Source organism: Oncorhynchus mykiss, chromosome 19, assembly GCF_057628025.1.
Source record: "Oncorhynchus mykiss isolate SJ-2025 chromosome 19, ASM5762802v1, whole genome shotgun sequence".
NCBI classification, from domain to species: domain Eukaryota; kingdom Metazoa; phylum Chordata; class Actinopteri; order Salmoniformes; family Salmonidae; genus Oncorhynchus; species Oncorhynchus mykiss.
The window spans coordinates 47211492-47228310 of NC_143040.1; the positions used below are offsets into that span (position 1 = coordinate 47211492).

At 42.5% G+C, this 16819-nt stretch overlaps 1 protein-coding gene across 1 annotated transcript in view; it reads left to right on the top strand.

Moving 5' to 3' along the window:
- Window positions 1-16819, top strand: part of lclat1 (lysocardiolipin acyltransferase 1) — a 35188-nt gene continuing 18369 nt past the window's right edge. Inside the window, exon 1 of the mRNA XM_021574120.3 lies at window positions 1-292. The gene's annotated coding sequence lies outside the window, so the exon portion shown is untranslated. The remainder of the gene's footprint in view (window positions 293-16819) is intronic.

The window sequence follows — 16819 nt, forward strand, 5'->3', positions numbered from 1 at the left end:
TAGCTAGCTGGCTAGCTGGTGCTGCGACAGCTGCAAAGCTTGCATCCATCTCGCGCTGTTAACTTTCATAAATGCAAGTTTTATAACCAATAATAATAGTTTTGCTTATACTTAGCATGCGTTTACTACAACCAGGTGTCAGAAAAATAGTTTTCGCTTCAGCAACTGGTTGAATGCTTGCTAACGCTAGCTATCTAGCTGGCTAGTATGTCGCAACCAAGTTGTTGACATTTCTTCTGGCCGCACCCGACTGGTGCTCATTTGTAGCGAATTTGGTGTGAAGAACATTCAGGTGGGTGGCAATTTTTTTGTGTTTTTTGTTTACATTTCTCACAATACTCTGATATTGAGTGAAACTTTGTTGTACGAAACAGTTTGCAAATCAGTGTTGTCAAGCCAACTCTTGCCAGTGTCTGTTAGTTAGGCTAGCTAGCTAACAGGCTAGCTGTAATGGACTGGCTGAGCTAGCTAGCTAATTTAACGTTAAGCAGCTAAAAGAAAAGCATACGTTACTTAGATTACATTTCAGGTAAATTATTACTTTGTTTTGTTTTTTGGACAAACCAACTAGCTAACAATTGGCTATGTTTACAGCTGGTACTATTTCAAGGGACACATTGTAATTTGTGCAGGGATGCAGAACTACCTAACAATTGGCTGTTTACAGCTGACACTATTTCACAGGAACACACATTGTAATTTGTGCAGGGGTGCAGAACTAAGTATTCCATGTGAAGGTGGAGAAATAGGCTTCATTGCAACCAGTAACGTTAGCTAGAAAGGATTTATCTAGTATTGTATCCAATAATCCCTGTCTTTGCGTTTAAATAAAGGTGTGCTGTTAGATTGCGAAAATGGCTTGGCTCATGATCAAATTAAGTCTACTAACTATCCTTTAGATTTTTTGTTTTTTTGTTTAGACTAAATCATCAACCTAATTAAACTGCTTTCTCTTTGTCAGTATAAGTTTTTCACAGGGATTAAGCCGACTCCATTGATAAACTCACATGCCCTCTGTCACCAACGCAAATCCTCAGTGGTGATGTCCATTAGCGAAATGAGCAGGCAATCTTATGATCTTATTTCAAGCATTTCTAGGCCTATTCACTCTTGATGGTACTTTTGAAGAGCTTTCAGATTTTTGTTATCCAACCACATTCACAGTACACACACGTTCTTCACAAGGTGTTTCTTTCAGGAGGAGGGAAGGCAGTGTTTTATGTGGGCCTCTGGGCACCGTATCCTGGCAAACTTCCCTAACCCTGATAAGAGCCCTAGCTGAACGGTGCTATTCAAGTCCAATCAGTGTGTCCTGTCTATTGCCCTGACTTTGATGACCTACTGAGGTGGAATAGCCCATGTGATGCAATTCAAGTACAATGGACGTTGTACTGTGATACATAGATAATGCCACACTTGTAACTACTGGTTAATAATTGGGCCACAGTTAGGCCTAGTTAATGTTGTTGAGATCTTCTCAGTTCATTTTGAAAGTAGGCTTACCTTTGTCTACTGTATGGACCTACTTGATCTACAGGCAGTGCAGGGCTTGAAATTCAGGTACATTTCTCAGTGGCAAAACGGGCCAGTGCCAACTGAAAGCTACTGCCTGGAATAAAAAAATAAATATATACACACGCACACACACACAGTGGGGTGAACAAGTATTTGATACACTGCCGATTTAGCAGGGTTTCCTACTTACAAAGCATGTAGAGGTCTGTAATTGTTATCAACTGAGAGACGGAATCTAAAACAAAAATCCAGAAAATCACATTGTATGATTTTAAGTAATTCATTTGCATTTTATTGCATGACATAAGTATTTGATCACCTACCAACCAGTAAGAATTCCGGCTCTCACAGACCTGTTAGTTTTTCTTTAAGAAGCCCTCCTGTTCTCCACTCATTACCTGTATTAACTGCACCTGTTTGAACTCGTTACCTGTATAAAAGACACCTGTCCATACACTCAATCAAACAGACTCCAACCTCTCCACAATGGCCAAGACCAGAGAGCTGTGTAAGGACATCAGAGGTAAAATTGTAGACCTGCACAAGGCTGGGATGGTGTACAGGACAATAGGCAAGCAGCATGGTGAGAAGGCAACAACTGTTGGCACAATTATTAGAAAATGGAAGAAGTTCAAGATGACGGTCAATCACCCTCGGTCTGCGGCTCCATGCAAGATCTCACCTCGTGGGGCATCAATGATCATGAGGAAGGTGAGGGATCAGCCCAGAACTACACGACAGGACCTGGTCAATAACCTGAAGAGAGCTGGGACCACAGTCTCAAAGAAAACCATTAGTAACACACTATGCCGTCATGGATTCAAATCCTGCAGTGCACGCAAGCTTCCCCTGCTCAAGCCAGTGCCTGTCCAGGCCCGTCTGAAGTTTGCCAATGACCATCTGGATGATCCAGAGGAGGAATGGGAGAAGGTCATGTGGTCTGATGAGACAAAAATAGAGCTTTTTGGTCTAAACTCCACTTGCCGTGTTTGGAGGAAGAAGAAGAATGAGTACAACCCCAAGAACACCATCCCAACCGTGAAGCATGGAGGTGGAAACTTTCTTTCGGGATGCTTTTCTGCAAAGGGGACAGGACGACTGCACCGTATTGAGGGGAGGATGGATGGGGCCATGTATCATGATATCTTGGCCAACAACCAGCTTCCCCCCCATTGAAGATGGTTTGTGGCTGGGTCTTCCAGCATGACAACAACCCGAAACACATAGCCAGGGCAACTAAGGAGTGGCTCCGTAAGAAGCATCTCCAGGTCCTGGAGTGGCCTAGCCAGTCTCCAGACCTGAACCCAATAGAACATCTTTGGAGGGAGCTGAAAGTCCGTATTGCCCAGCGACAGCCCCGAAACCTGAAGGATCTGAAGAAGGTCTGTATGGAGGAGCAGGCCAAAATCCTTGCTGCAGTGTGTGCAAACCTGGTTTGATCTCTGTAATTGCAAACAAAAGTTTGATTTTCTGGATTTTTGATTCCGTCTCTCACAGTTGAAGTGTACCTATGATAAAAATGTACAGACCTCTACATGCTTTGTAAGTAGGAAACACTGTCGATTTTGCAGGTTATCAAATACTTGTTCTCCCCACTGTATAGATAAAATACAGGCCTTGGCCAAGATCTCACAAAGCGGATAATAATTTAATTACAATGTGTGATATTTACATTGATTGTTTGGAGGGGAAAAATAAATAAAACCTGTGCAATCTAAAAAGGGTGTTTATTTTAGTCATTAAGCTAGAGACCATTGTATTTGGCTAATGGTGTGTTTTGTGCTCCAGGCAGTTCCTCGTAAATCTAATGCCTTCCCCAGACTCGTAGAGCAGCTGTTTGTCGGTAATGCTTTTTTGCCCTCCCACACCACTTTATACACGATCTCCGCTAGACATAGAATCACCCTGTTTATTTATCTCTCTGTGACCGCCAATAACTTCACAAAGTTAACGACAAATGCAAAGTTCCCAATGTGTTTGCAATTGTTACAAACAAGGAAGGATAAAAATACGCTTCAAATGAAAACTGGGATGACTACCTATAGTATACAGTGCCTTGCGAAAGTATTCGGCCCCCTTGAACTTTGCAACCTTTTGCCACATTTCAGGCTTCAAACATAAAGATATAAAACTGTATTTTTTTGTGAAGAATCAACAACAAGTGGGACACAATCATGAAGTGGAATGACATTTATTGGATATTTCAAACTTTTTTAACAAATCAAAAACTGAAAAATTGGGCGTGCAAAATTATTCAGCCCCCTTAAGTTAATACTTTGTAGCGCCACCTTTTGCTGCGATTACAGCTGTAAGTCGCTTGGGGTATGTCTCTATCAGTTTTGCACATCGAGAGACTGACATTTTTTCCCATTCCACCTTGCAAAACAGCTCGAGCTCAGTGAGGTTGGATGGAGAGCATTTGTGAACAGCAGTTTTCAGTTCTTTCCACAGATTCTCGATTGGATTCAGGTCTGGACTTTGACTTGGCCATTCTAACACCTGGATATGTTTATTTTTGAACCATTCCATTGTAGATTTTGCTTTATGTTTTGGATCATTGTCTTGTTGGAAGACAAATCTCCGTCCCAGTCTCAGGTCTTTTGCAGACTCCATCAGGTTTTCTTCCAGAATGGTCCTGTATTTGGCTCCATCCATCTTCCCATCAATTTTAACCATCTTCCCTGTCCCTGCTGAAGAAAAGCAGGCCCAAACCATGATGCTGCCGCCACCATGTTTGACAGTGGGGATGGTGTGTTCAGGGTGTTGCTTTTACGCCAAACATAACGTTTTGCATTGTTGCCAAAAAGTTCAATTTTGGTTTCATCTGACCAGAGCACCTTCTTCCACATGTTTGGCGTGTCTCCCAGGTGGCTTGTGGCAAACTTTAAACGACACTTTTTATGGATATCTTTAAGAAATGGCTTTCTTCTTGCCACTCTTCCATAAAGGCCAGATTTGTGCAATATACGACTGATTGTTGTCCTATGGACAGAGTCTCCCACCTCAGCTGTAGATCTCTGCAGTTCATCCAGAGTGATCATGGGCCTCTTGGCTTTATCTCTGATCAGTCTTCTCCTTGTATGAGCTGAAAGTTTAGAGGGACGGCCAGGTCTTGGTAGATTTGCAGTGGTCTGATACTCCTTCCATTTCAATATTATCGCTTGCACAGTGCTCCTTGGGATGTTTAAAGCTTGGGAAATCTTTTTGTATCCAAATCCGGCTTTAAACTTCTTCACAACAGTATCTCGGACCTGCCTGGTGTGTTCCTTGTTCTTCATGATGCTCTCTGCGCTTTTAACGGACCTCTGAGACTATCACAGTGCAGGTGCATTTATACGGAGACTTGATTACACACAGGTGGATTGTATGTATCATCATTAGTCATTTAGGTCAACATTGGATCATTCAGAGATCCTCACTGAACTTCTGGAGAGAGTTTGCTGCACTGAAAGTAAAGGGGCTGAATAATTTTGCACGCCCAATTTTTCAGTTTTTGATTTGTTAAAAAAGTTTGAAATATCCAATAAATGTCGTTCCACTTCATGATTGTGTCCCACTTGTTGTTGATTCTTCACCAAAAATACAGTTTTATATCTTTATGTTTGAAGCCTGAAATGTGACAAAAGGTCGCAAAGTTCAAGGGAGCCGAAAACTTTCGCAAGGCACTGTAGGTCTATATACAGTGCATTTGGAAAGTATTCCACAACCTTAGTCTACTGTATGGTCTGACTAGATCTACAGGCTGTGCAGGGGTTGGAATTTCCACATTTTGTTACAGAATTTTAAAATTTATTAAATTATTTATTTTTCCTCAATCTACACACACTATCCAATAATGACAAAGCGAAAACATATATATATTTTTTTAGAAAGTTTAGGAAATGTATAAAAAACAGAAGTATTCAGACCCTTTTGCTATGAGACTCGAAATTGAGCTCAGGTGCATCCGGTTTCCATTGATCATCCTGGAGATGGTTCTAGAATTTGATTGGAGTCCACCTGTGGTAAATTCAATTATTTGGAAAGCACACACCTTTCTATATAAGGTCCCACAGTTGACAGTGCATGTCAGAGCAAAAACCAAGCCATGAGGTCAAATGAATTATCCATAGAGAAGACAGGATTGTGTCGGCACAGAACTAGGGAAGGGTACAAAATAAATTCTGCAGCATTGAAGGTCCCCATCAGCATTGAAGGCCTCCATCATTCATAAATGGAAGAAGTTTGGAACCACCAAGACTCTTCCTAGAGCTGGCTGCCCGGCCAAACTGAGCAATCGGTGAAGGGCCTTGGTCAGGGAGGTGACCAAGAACCCAATGGTCCCTCTGACAGAGCTCCAGAGTTACTCTGTGGAAATGGGAGAACCTTCCAGAAGGACAACCATCTCTGCAGCACTCCACCTATTAGGCCTTTATGGTAGAGTGGCCAGACGGAAGCCATGTTAGGCCGCTTGGAGTTTGCCAAAAGGCACCTAAAGGACTCTCAGACCATGAGAAACCATTTTTTCTGGTCTGAAGATTGTCTTCACTGACATTTTCAACCTGTTCCTGACTGAGTCTGTAATACCAACATCTTTCAAGCAGACCACCATGGTCCATGTACCCAAGAAAACTAAGGTAACCTGCCTAAATGATTACCAAACTACCACTCACGTCTGTAGCCATGAAGTGCTTTGAAAGGCTGGTCATGGCTCACATGGTCATGGCTCCATTATCTCAGAAAACCCTAGACCCACTCCAATTTGCATACCGCTCCAACAGATCCAACTCAACACAGACCTTTCCCACCTGGACAAAAGGGACACGTGAGAATGCTTTTTGTTGACTACAACTCAGCGTTCAACACCATAGTGCCCTCAAAGCTCATCACTAAGCTGAGGACCCTTGGACTAAACACCTCCCTCTGTAACTGGATCCTGGACTTCCTGAAGGGCCGCCCCCAGGTAGTAAGGGTAGACAACAACACATCTGCCACGCTGATCCTCAACACGGGGGCCCCTCAGGGGTGCGTGCTCAGTCCCCTCCTATGCTCCCTGTTCACTCATGACTGCATGGCCAGGCAGAGACCTGGCAGTGTGGTGCATCTATCAAACAGTACACATGAAGTGACACTCGTTCAAGGTGGCCGTACTTCATTAAACAAAGGAATAACCTCAACCAATTTCTAAAGACTGGTGACATCCAGTGGAAGCGGTAGGAACTGCAAGCAAGTCCCTTAGAAATCTGGATTCCCAATGAAAAATAATTGAAAACAGGGTGACCTAAAAAAATAAAAAAATGTAATTCTGAATGGTTTGTCCTCGGGGTTTCGCCTGCTACATAAGTTATTTTATACTCAGACATGATTCAAACAGTTTTAGGAACTTCAGAGTGTTTTCTATCCAAATCTACTAATACTATGCATATCTTCTGGGGATGAGTAGCAGGCAGTTGAAATTGGGCATGCTTTTCATCCGAAATTCCAAAAGCTTCCCCCTATCCTAGAGAAGTTAACTTGTGAAAATGTGTCACTTCTCTTGCGTTAAATGCAATCAGAGTCAGTGTATATACAGCAGTATGGACCACCTGGCTCGTTGAACTGTTGAAAGGCCATTTATTCCTAACAAAGACTAATTAATTTGCCAGAATTTTACATAATTATGACATTGAAGGTTGTGCAATGTAACAGTAATATTAAGACTTGGTGTTGCCACCTGTTCGATTAAAATACATAATGGTATTTCACTGAAAGAATAAATGTTTTGTTTTCGAAATGATAGTTTCCGGATTTGGCCACATTAATGACCAAAGGCTTGTATTTCTGTGTGTTATTATATTATAATTAAGTATATGATTTGATAGAGCAGTCTGACTGAGCGGTGGTAGGCAGCCACAGGCTCGTAAGCATTCATTCAAAAAGCAGCTCTTAGCAATGCTGGGATGCACAGCGCTGTTTGACTTCAAGCCTGAGATTAGGCTGACAATACTGAAGTGCCTATAAGAACATTCAATAGTCAAAGGTATATTAAATACTAATGCTATAGAGAGAAAGTATTTTAATTCCTATAACTACAACCTAAAACTGTTTAACTTGGAATATTGAAGACTCGTGTTAAAAGGAACCACCAGCTTTCATATGTTCTGTGCAAGGAACTTAAACGTTAGCTTTTTTACATGGCACATATTGCACTTTTACACTGTTTTTGCGTTTTTTAAACCATTATCATTATTTATTTGAGACTAAATTGATTTTATTTATGTATTATATTAAGTTAAAATGTGTTCAATCTGGATTTGTTGTAATTATTATGTGTGTGTGTGTGTGTGTGTGTGTGTGTGTATATAAAAATCTGTATCGTTTTTTTTGGTCCTCCAATAATCGGTATCGGCATTGAAAAATCATGATCGGTCGACCTCTAGCCTGAATGCCAAGCGTCACGTCTGGAGGAAACCTGCCACCATCCCTACGGTGAAGCATGGTTCTGGCAGCATCATCCTGTGGGGATGTATTTCAGCAGCAGGGACGGGGAGACGAGTCAGGATCGAGGGAAAGATGAACGGAGCAAAGTATAGAAAGATTCTTGACGATAACCTGCTCAGGACCTCAGACTGGGATGAACCCTAAGCACACAGCCAAGACAACGCAGGAGTGGCTTCGGGACAAGTCTCTGATTGTCCTTGAGTGGCCCATCCAGAGCCCGGACTTGAACCCGATCTAACATCCTCTGGAGAGACCTGAAAATAGCTGTACAACAACGCTCCCCATCCAACCTAACAGAGCTTGAGAGGATCTGCAAAGAAGAATGGCAGAAACTCCCCAAATACAGGTGTGTCAAGCTTGTAGCGTCATACTCAAGAAGACTCGAGGCTGTAATCACTGCCAAAGGTGCTTCAACAGAGTAATGAGGCAAGGGTCTGAATTCTTATTTTGTTTTTATTGGTTGTAAATTATTTTGCTTTGTCATGGGGTTTTCTGTGTAGATTGATTGGGGGGGGGGGGGGTGGTGCAATTTAAACAAATGTAGAAAAGGGCTGTAATGTAACAAAGTGAGAAGTCCAAGGGTCTGAATAGTTAACGAATGCACTGTATTTCAATGATATAGAAATGAATCGTCGTTGTTGATAATCAAGCCACGCAGTCATGGGTGAACAGGGAATACTGGAGGGGGTGGCTGAGAACGCACCCTTGTAGGGCCCCAGTGTTGAGGATCAGCGACGTGGTGATGTTGTTTCCTACTTTCACCACTTGGGGGCGGCCTGTCAGTCAAGGACCCAATTGCATAGGGGCAGAGTTCAGACCCAGGGTCTCAAGCTTAATGATGAGCTTTGAGGGAACTATGGTGTTGAATGCAGAGCTGTAGTCAATGAGCCGCATTCTTGCATACAGTGGGGCAAAAAAGTATTTAGTCAGCCACCAATTGTGCAAGTTCTCCCACTTAAAAAGATGAGAGAGGCCTGTAATTTTCATCATAGGTACATTTCAACTATGACATACAAAATGAGAAAAGAACATCCAGAAAATCACATTGTAGGATTTTTAATGAATTTATTTGCAAATTATGGTGGAAAATAAGTATTTGGTCACCTACAAACAAGCAAGATTTCTGGCTCTCACAGACCTGTAACTTCTTCTTTAAGAGGCTCCTCTGTCCTCCTCTTGTTACCTGTATTAATGGCACCTGTTTGAACTTGTTATCAGTATAAAAGACACCTGTCCACAACCTCAAACAGTCACGCTCCAAACTCCACTATGGCCAAGACCAAAGAGCTGTCAAAGGACACCAGAAACAAAATTGTAGACCTGCACCAGGCTGGGAAGACTGAATCTGCAATAGGTAAGCAGCTTGGTTTGAAGAAATCAACTGTGGGAGCAATTATTAGGAAATGGAAGACATACAAGACCACTGATAATCTCCCTCGATCTGGGGCTCCACGCAAGATCTCACCTCGTGGGGTCAAAATGATCACAAGAACGGTGAGCAAAAATCCCAGAACCACACGGGGGGACCTAGTGAATGACCTGCAGAGAGCTGGGACCAAAGTAACAAAGCCTACCATCAGTAACACACTACGCTGCCAGGGACTCAAATCCTGCAGTGCCAGTCGTGTCCCCCTGCTTAAGCCAGTACATGTCCAGGCCCGTCTGAAGTTTGCTAGAGAGCATTTGGATGACCCAGAAGAAGATTGGGAGACTGTCATATGGTCAGATGAAACCAAAATATACGTTTTTGGTAAAAACTCGTCATGTTTGGAGGACAAAGAATGCTGAGTTGCATCCAAAGAACACCATACCTACTGTGAAGCATGGGGGTGGAAACATCATGCTTTGGGGCTGTTTTTCTGCAAAGGGACCAGGACGACTGATCCGTGTAAAGGAAAGAATGAATGGGGCCATGTATCGTGAGATTTTGAGTGAAAACCTCCGTCCATCAGCAAGGGCATTGAAGACGAAACGTGGCTGGGTCTTTCAGCATGACAATGATCCCAAACACACCGCCCGGGCAAGGAAGGAGTGGCTTTGTAAGAAGCATTTCAAGGTCCTGGAGTGGCCTAGCCAGTCTCAACCCCATAGAAAATCTTTGGAGGGAGTTGAAAGTCTGTGTTGCCCAGCAACAGCCCCAAAACATCACTGCTCTAGAGGAGATCTGCATGGAGGAATGGGCCAAAATACCAGCAACAGTGTGTGAAAACCTTGTGAAGACTTTTGACCTCTGTCAATGCCAACAAAGGGTATATAACAAAGTATTGAGAAACATTTGTTATTGACCAAATACTTATTTTCCACCATAATTTGCAAATAAATTCATTAAAAATCCTACAATGTGATTTCTGGAAAAAAACATTCTCATTTTGTCTGTCATAGTTGAAGTGTACCCATGATCAAAATTACAGGCCTCTCATCTTTTTAAGTGGGAGAATTTGCACAATTGGTGGCTGACTAAATACTTTTTTGCCCAACTGTAGGTATTCCTTTTGTCCAGATGGGATAGGGCAGTGTGATGGTGATTGCATCGTCTGTCGACCTGTTGGGGAGGTATGCAAATTGGAGTGGGTCTAGGTGGAGGTGATATGATCCTTGACTAGTCTCAAAGCACTTCATGATGAGATGTGAGTGCTACAGGGGCGATAGTCATTTAGTTCAGTTTTCTTTGCCGTCTTTGGTACAGGAACAATGTTGAATAGTTCTAGTCACGGGTACATCCTGTTTGAGTTTCTGCCTATAGGACGGTAGGAGCATTTGACGAAGGCAGGGCGGGGGAGGGCCGTTTTTGCATCGCGGAAGTTAGAGTAGCAGTGATCCAGTGTATTATCCGTGCAAGTGTTGCAATCAATATGGTGATAGAATTTAAGTAGCCTTGTTCTCAAATTAGCTCATGTTCATTATGAACTATCGTGTGCATAGTGATGCACCAAAACTTTAGTGCATTTTTATAGGATAAGCATTAGGGTTGCACAATTTGGGCAATATTCAGAGGTGGAAATTTTCTGTGGAAATTAACGGGAGTATATGGGAATTAACGGAATATATGCAAATTAATATTAATACCATTTAAATGTAGATGTTTTTTGCATAGGATATATTTTCCATATGGTGACAAATATAAACCTTTTACCTTATCATAAGTAGATATAATTAAATCCTTCCAATAGAAATAAAACTATTTAATTATGAATTGGACATTAATAGCAGGAGTTGACTCTTCACGTGATGATTTCACTGAATAACCTCTTGGAACTACCCATCCCGGATCCGGCAGAATTGTCATCAACTACACTAATTAGCATAGCGCAACGGTCAAAAAATATTACTAGAAAACACAGCTTAGCCTTTTGTTAATCACCCTGTCATCTCAGATTTTGAAATTATGCTTTACAGCCAAAGCAAGACGAGCGTTTGTGTAAGTTTATCGATAGCATAGCATTATGCCCAGCCAGCAGCAGGAAGCTTGGTCCCGAAAATCAGAAAAGCAATCAAATGAACCGTTTACCTTTGATGAGCTTCGGATGTTTTCACTCACGAGACTTCCAGTTAGACAGCAAATGTTCCTTTTGTTCCATAAAGAATATTTTTATACCCAAAATACCTCCGTTTGTTGGTCACGTTATGTTGAGAAATACACCGGAAATAGCGGTCACGACAACGCCGAACAAAATTCCAAATTAGATCCATAATATCGACAGAAACATGGCAAATGCTTTTTATAATCAATCCTCAAGGTGTTTTTCAAATATCTATTCGATAATACACTGTTCAAAAAAATAAAGGGAACACTTAAACAACACAATGTAACACCAAGTCAATCACACTTCTGTGAATTCAAACTGTCCACTTAGGAAGCAACACTGATTGACAATAAATTCCACATGCTGTTGTGCTAATGGAATAGACAACAGGTGGAAATTATAGGCAATTAGCAAGACACCCCCAATAAAGGAGTGGTTCTGCAGTTGGTGACCACAGACCACTTCTCAGTTCCTATGCTTCCTGGCTGATGTTTTGGTCACTTTTGAATGCTGGTGGTGCTTTCACTCTAGTGGTAGCATGAGACGGAGTCTACAACCTACACAAGTGGCTCAGGTAGTGCAGCTCATCCAGGATGGTACATCAATGCGAGCTGTGGCAAGAAGGTTTGCTGTGTCTGTCAGCGTAGTGTCCAGAGCATGGAGGCGCTACCAGGAGACGTGGAGGAGGTCGTAGGAGGGCAACAACCCAGCAGCAGGACCGCTACCTCCGACTTTGTGCAAGGAGGAGCAGAAGGAGCACTGCCAGAGCCCTGCAAAATTACCTCCAGCAGGCCACAAATGTGCATGTGTCTGCTCAAACGGTCAGAAACAGACTCCATGAGGGTGGTATGAGGGCCCGACGTCCACAGGTGGGGGTTGTGCTTACAGCCCAACACCGTGCAGGACATTTGGCATTTGCCAGAGAACACCAAGATTGGCAAATTCGCCACTGGCGCCATGTGCTCTTCACAGATGAAAGCAGGTTCACACTGAGCACGTGTGACAGTCTGGAGACGCCGTGGAGAACGTTCTTCTGCCTGCAACATCCTCCAGCATGACCGGTTTGGCGGTGGGTCAGTCATGGTGTGGGTTGGCATTTCTTTGGGGGGCCGCACAGCCCTCCATGTGCTCGCCAGAAGTAGCCTGACTGCCATTAGGTACCGAGATGAGATCCTCAGACCCCTTGTGAGACCATATGCTGGTACGGTTGGCCCTGGGTTCCTCCTAATGCAAGACAATGCTAGACCTCATGTGGCTGGAGTGTGTCAGCAGTTCCTGCAAGAGGAAGGCATTGATGCTATGGACTTGCCCGCCCATTCCCCAGACAGAATCACTCTGAGAGCCCTCAGCTGGCCACTTACGCAATGTAGTCGTTTACGCTCATTCTTCAACATAAAGGCGTGAAACTACGTCACAATGCTGTAGACACCTTAGGGAATACGTAGAAAAAGGAATCTGGTTGATATCCCTTTCAATGGCTAGTAGGGGTGCAAAGGAATACAACTGTTTCAAAACATGAGTCACTTCCTGATTGGATTTTTCTTAGGCTTTCGCCTGCAATATCAGTTCTGTTATACTCACAGACAATATTTTTACAGTTTTGGAAACTTTAGAGTGTTTTCTATCCTAAGCTATATGCATATTCTAGCATCTGGTCCTGAGAAATAGGCCGTTTACTTTGGGAATGTTATTTTTCCAAAAATAAAAATAGTGCCCCCTAGTTTCAAGAGGATAAAAGAAAGGGAATATTGAATGATCCCCAATGAGCCATCGCATCTCAAACATTTTCAACATACGTCTGTAAAATGATAGTCTAGAAACTAAAGCTTTGGTTGTCTTCCTCTCAGGCTTCCATGTCTTCTCCCTGGACCTCAATGTCCACCTCCTTGAACATCAGACTCTGAGGCCTCATCTTCACTGTCACAATGATGGATGCAAACGGGGAAAGAGCCTCAGATCCACAAAGTCCCTTCCACCAGGTGGCTGATGCAATATGGCAGTCATGCTAACATCTCTCATCTCCATCCCAAAGCCCTTGCTTGGAAGTGTACTTTGCCAGAATGCCAAGAACCTTGCCCTCATCCAGGCCAAGGTGGCGAGACATGGTAGTGATGACACCGTAGGCCTTGTTGAGTTCTGCACCAGACCGATGCTCTTGCCAGCATACTTGGGGTCAGACATGTACGCTGCAGCATGTATGGGCTTCAGGCAGAAGTCTTCATGCTTTTTGATGTATTTCAGAACTACGGTTTCCTTTGCTTGGAGGAACAGTGAAGTGGGCAGGGCAGTATGGATTTCTTCTCTTACATCTGCAAGCAGTCTGAACATCAGACAGGATGGCATTGTCTCCCTCAATCTGTGCAATGGCTACTGCTATAGGTTTCAGGCTGCTTACCACTCTCTCCCAAAATACACCATCCATGCAATGTACAGACCGGTGTGTCTGTTGTCCCTTGTCTGTGCTCTTGTAGAATAGTGGTTGAGGGTGGAGATGATGTAGTTAATTATTCCTTGCCCACAAACATTCGACCACCCATCAGAGATGACTGCAATACAGTCTGCTTTCTCTGATTTGCTTTGCCTTCACTTGAATTCTGTTGAACTCTGCATCCAGCAAATTAGTAGATAAAGCGTATCTGTTTTGAGGGATGTATGCGGTGCGAAGAACATTCAGAATTCTCTTCCAATACATATTGCCTGTGGGCATCAGAGGTGAACCAGTTGCATACACAGCTCAAGCAAGACATTACTCAGCATTTCTCTGACTACGTTCCTCCATTGAGTCAAAAAAACCTTCTAATTCCAGGAGGACCATGGGCTATTGCTATCGATAAGGTGTCTGATTCATAATTTTCACCTCGAATAGAAGAAGAGGGACTTTTGTCAAAAGTTGTGAGCGTGGAGGGAACTTTATGCACTTGGCCAGATTCTGCATCTTTGTTACATTCTTCACATGTGATTTGGCACAGTATTTTCAAATGTACACCACTTTTCGTTCTACATTAGCTGCAATGAAATGTCTCCACACATCAGATATTACCCGTGGCATTTTCCTGTAAAGATTGGGGGGAAAATGTAGTAAAAAAAAAAAAACTAATAGAATTCCATGTACAGGTAAACAGTTAGGTAGTTAGATTATTATTATTTTTTTTTTTGTAAGATGTTTTAAAATGAAACGTGTATGGAAACAGGTGAATTTACACTCAGTTAGCAGGCTCAAGCAAGCTAAAAACCCACATGGTAGCAAAAACTAACTAGCAGTAATTGTTAACAAGTTAGAAATGATTTAACACACTTTGCTGTAGGCAAGCTAGTTAGCGTGCGCTAATAGCGTTTCAAACGTCACTCGCTCTGAGCCTTGGAGTGGTTGTTTCCCCTGCTCTGCGAGGGCTGTGGCTTTTGTGGAGCAATGGGTAACGCTGCTTCGAGGGTGGCTGTGTTCCTGGTTCGAGCCCAGGGAGGAGTGAGCAGAGGGACGGAAGCTATCCTGTTACACTGGCAATATTAAAGTGCCTATAAGAACATCCAATAGTCAAAGGTATATGAAATACAAATGGTATAGAGGGAAATAGTCCTATAATAACTACAACCTAAAACTTCTTACCTGGGAATATTGAAGACTCATGTTAAAAGGAACCACCAGCTTTCATATGTTCTCATGTTCTGAGCAAGGAACTTAAACGTTAGCTTTCTTACATGACACATATTGCACTTTTGCTTTCTTCTCCAACACTTTGTTTTTGCATTATTTAAACCAAATTGAACATGTTTCATTATTTATTTGAGGCTAAATTGATTTTATTGATGTATTATATTAAGTTAAGTGATCATTCAGTGTTGTTGTAATTGTCATTATTATAAATAAAATTAAAATTAAATCGGCAGATTAATCAGTATCGGCTTTTTTTGGTCCTCCAATAATCGTTATCGGTAACGGCGTAGAAAAAATCATAATCGGTCGACCTCTAATCTCATTAGTGTGCAAGATCTTGAGCATCAGCTGTACATGTGATGGAAGAATGCACTGTGCATGCAGAGGGTTGCAAGTCCATTGACTTGTGGATAGTTTAACCAAAATATGCCTCAAGACCTAGAATTGCCCTATGCTTATCCCACAAAAAAGGTTCACTGTTATAAGCTTTTTTTTAAAAATGAATTTAGCAAATTTACAAAAATTCCAGGGCTTAACTTCCCATTGAACGTTTTCGGAAAATTTCCGACCCTTTGCAACCCTAGTAAGCATTAGAATAAGCCACCTCAGTATTTGCAACCATTGTTGCTCATATATCTCTAGGAGCTAATTCGTTGTCAGTATCGTGGAATAATTCTGTTAAGGTAAGATTTTGAATGGAGAAAGCTGACCCAAGAGCAGTGCTGCCTTTTTTATTCAATCAGTATCGACACATGCCTCAACGACGCAATGAGAGAATGTTCTCTTTAAGTTGTGTTCTGGGAAACATGTTACATATTTGACGGTTGTAGGAAAGATGCATCGTTAAAACACTTGTAAGCCTAAATTCCATTGCTATCGGGAAACCGGGCCCTGGAGGGTTTCCAAAACCTCCCGGGCCAGCGGGCAGCCCTGTATGTCGATTCCTGCTGTGTGTATTGATCATTAGCACAACTAAGCCTTTCACTCTCCCTGACCTTTATCGGAGATCCAATGGAAACAAGTCATTAAAGTGGTGTTGTTTTTTTCTCTCTCCCCCCCCCCCACTGACTAACACTTCACTCCCTGCAAACTGCACAGCTCATCAGACTGCAGCAATTAGCTGTGAGCAAAGTGGTGATGGAACCCAGGGGTAGAAGTCCTCTGTTTTTCCACTGCAACTGTTCAGCTAGACTAACTCACTAGTTGAGTTAGTGGCTCAGTTGGTAGAGCATGGTACTTGCAATGCCACAGTTTGATTCCCACGGGACCAGTACGAAAAATGTATGCACTCACTACTATAAGTCGCTCTGAATAGAAGTATGTCAAATTACTAAAATGGAAGAAATTCAATGTAATTACTTGGTGGTTTAGAGAGCAGAGAACCAAGAATGGGCAAGACTCGGCTTGCTGTTTAGACATGGTTGAGCTCTCATTTCCATTTGCTCTATGGTGATATCTGGTCTAGACTCAGACTGGAATGCAATACCATTGCCATAGTATGCAGGGTCAGACTAACAGCAAATATTCTGCATTACAGTTAGGCAAGATCCTATTTTAGGCAATGCTCTGTGGACATTGCTATGGTGATTTGAAAAAACATTTAGTCAACCCTCATCTTATGATTTTATTACATTTGTCTGCAGGTCCTTAAATTAATTTAAGACTGACC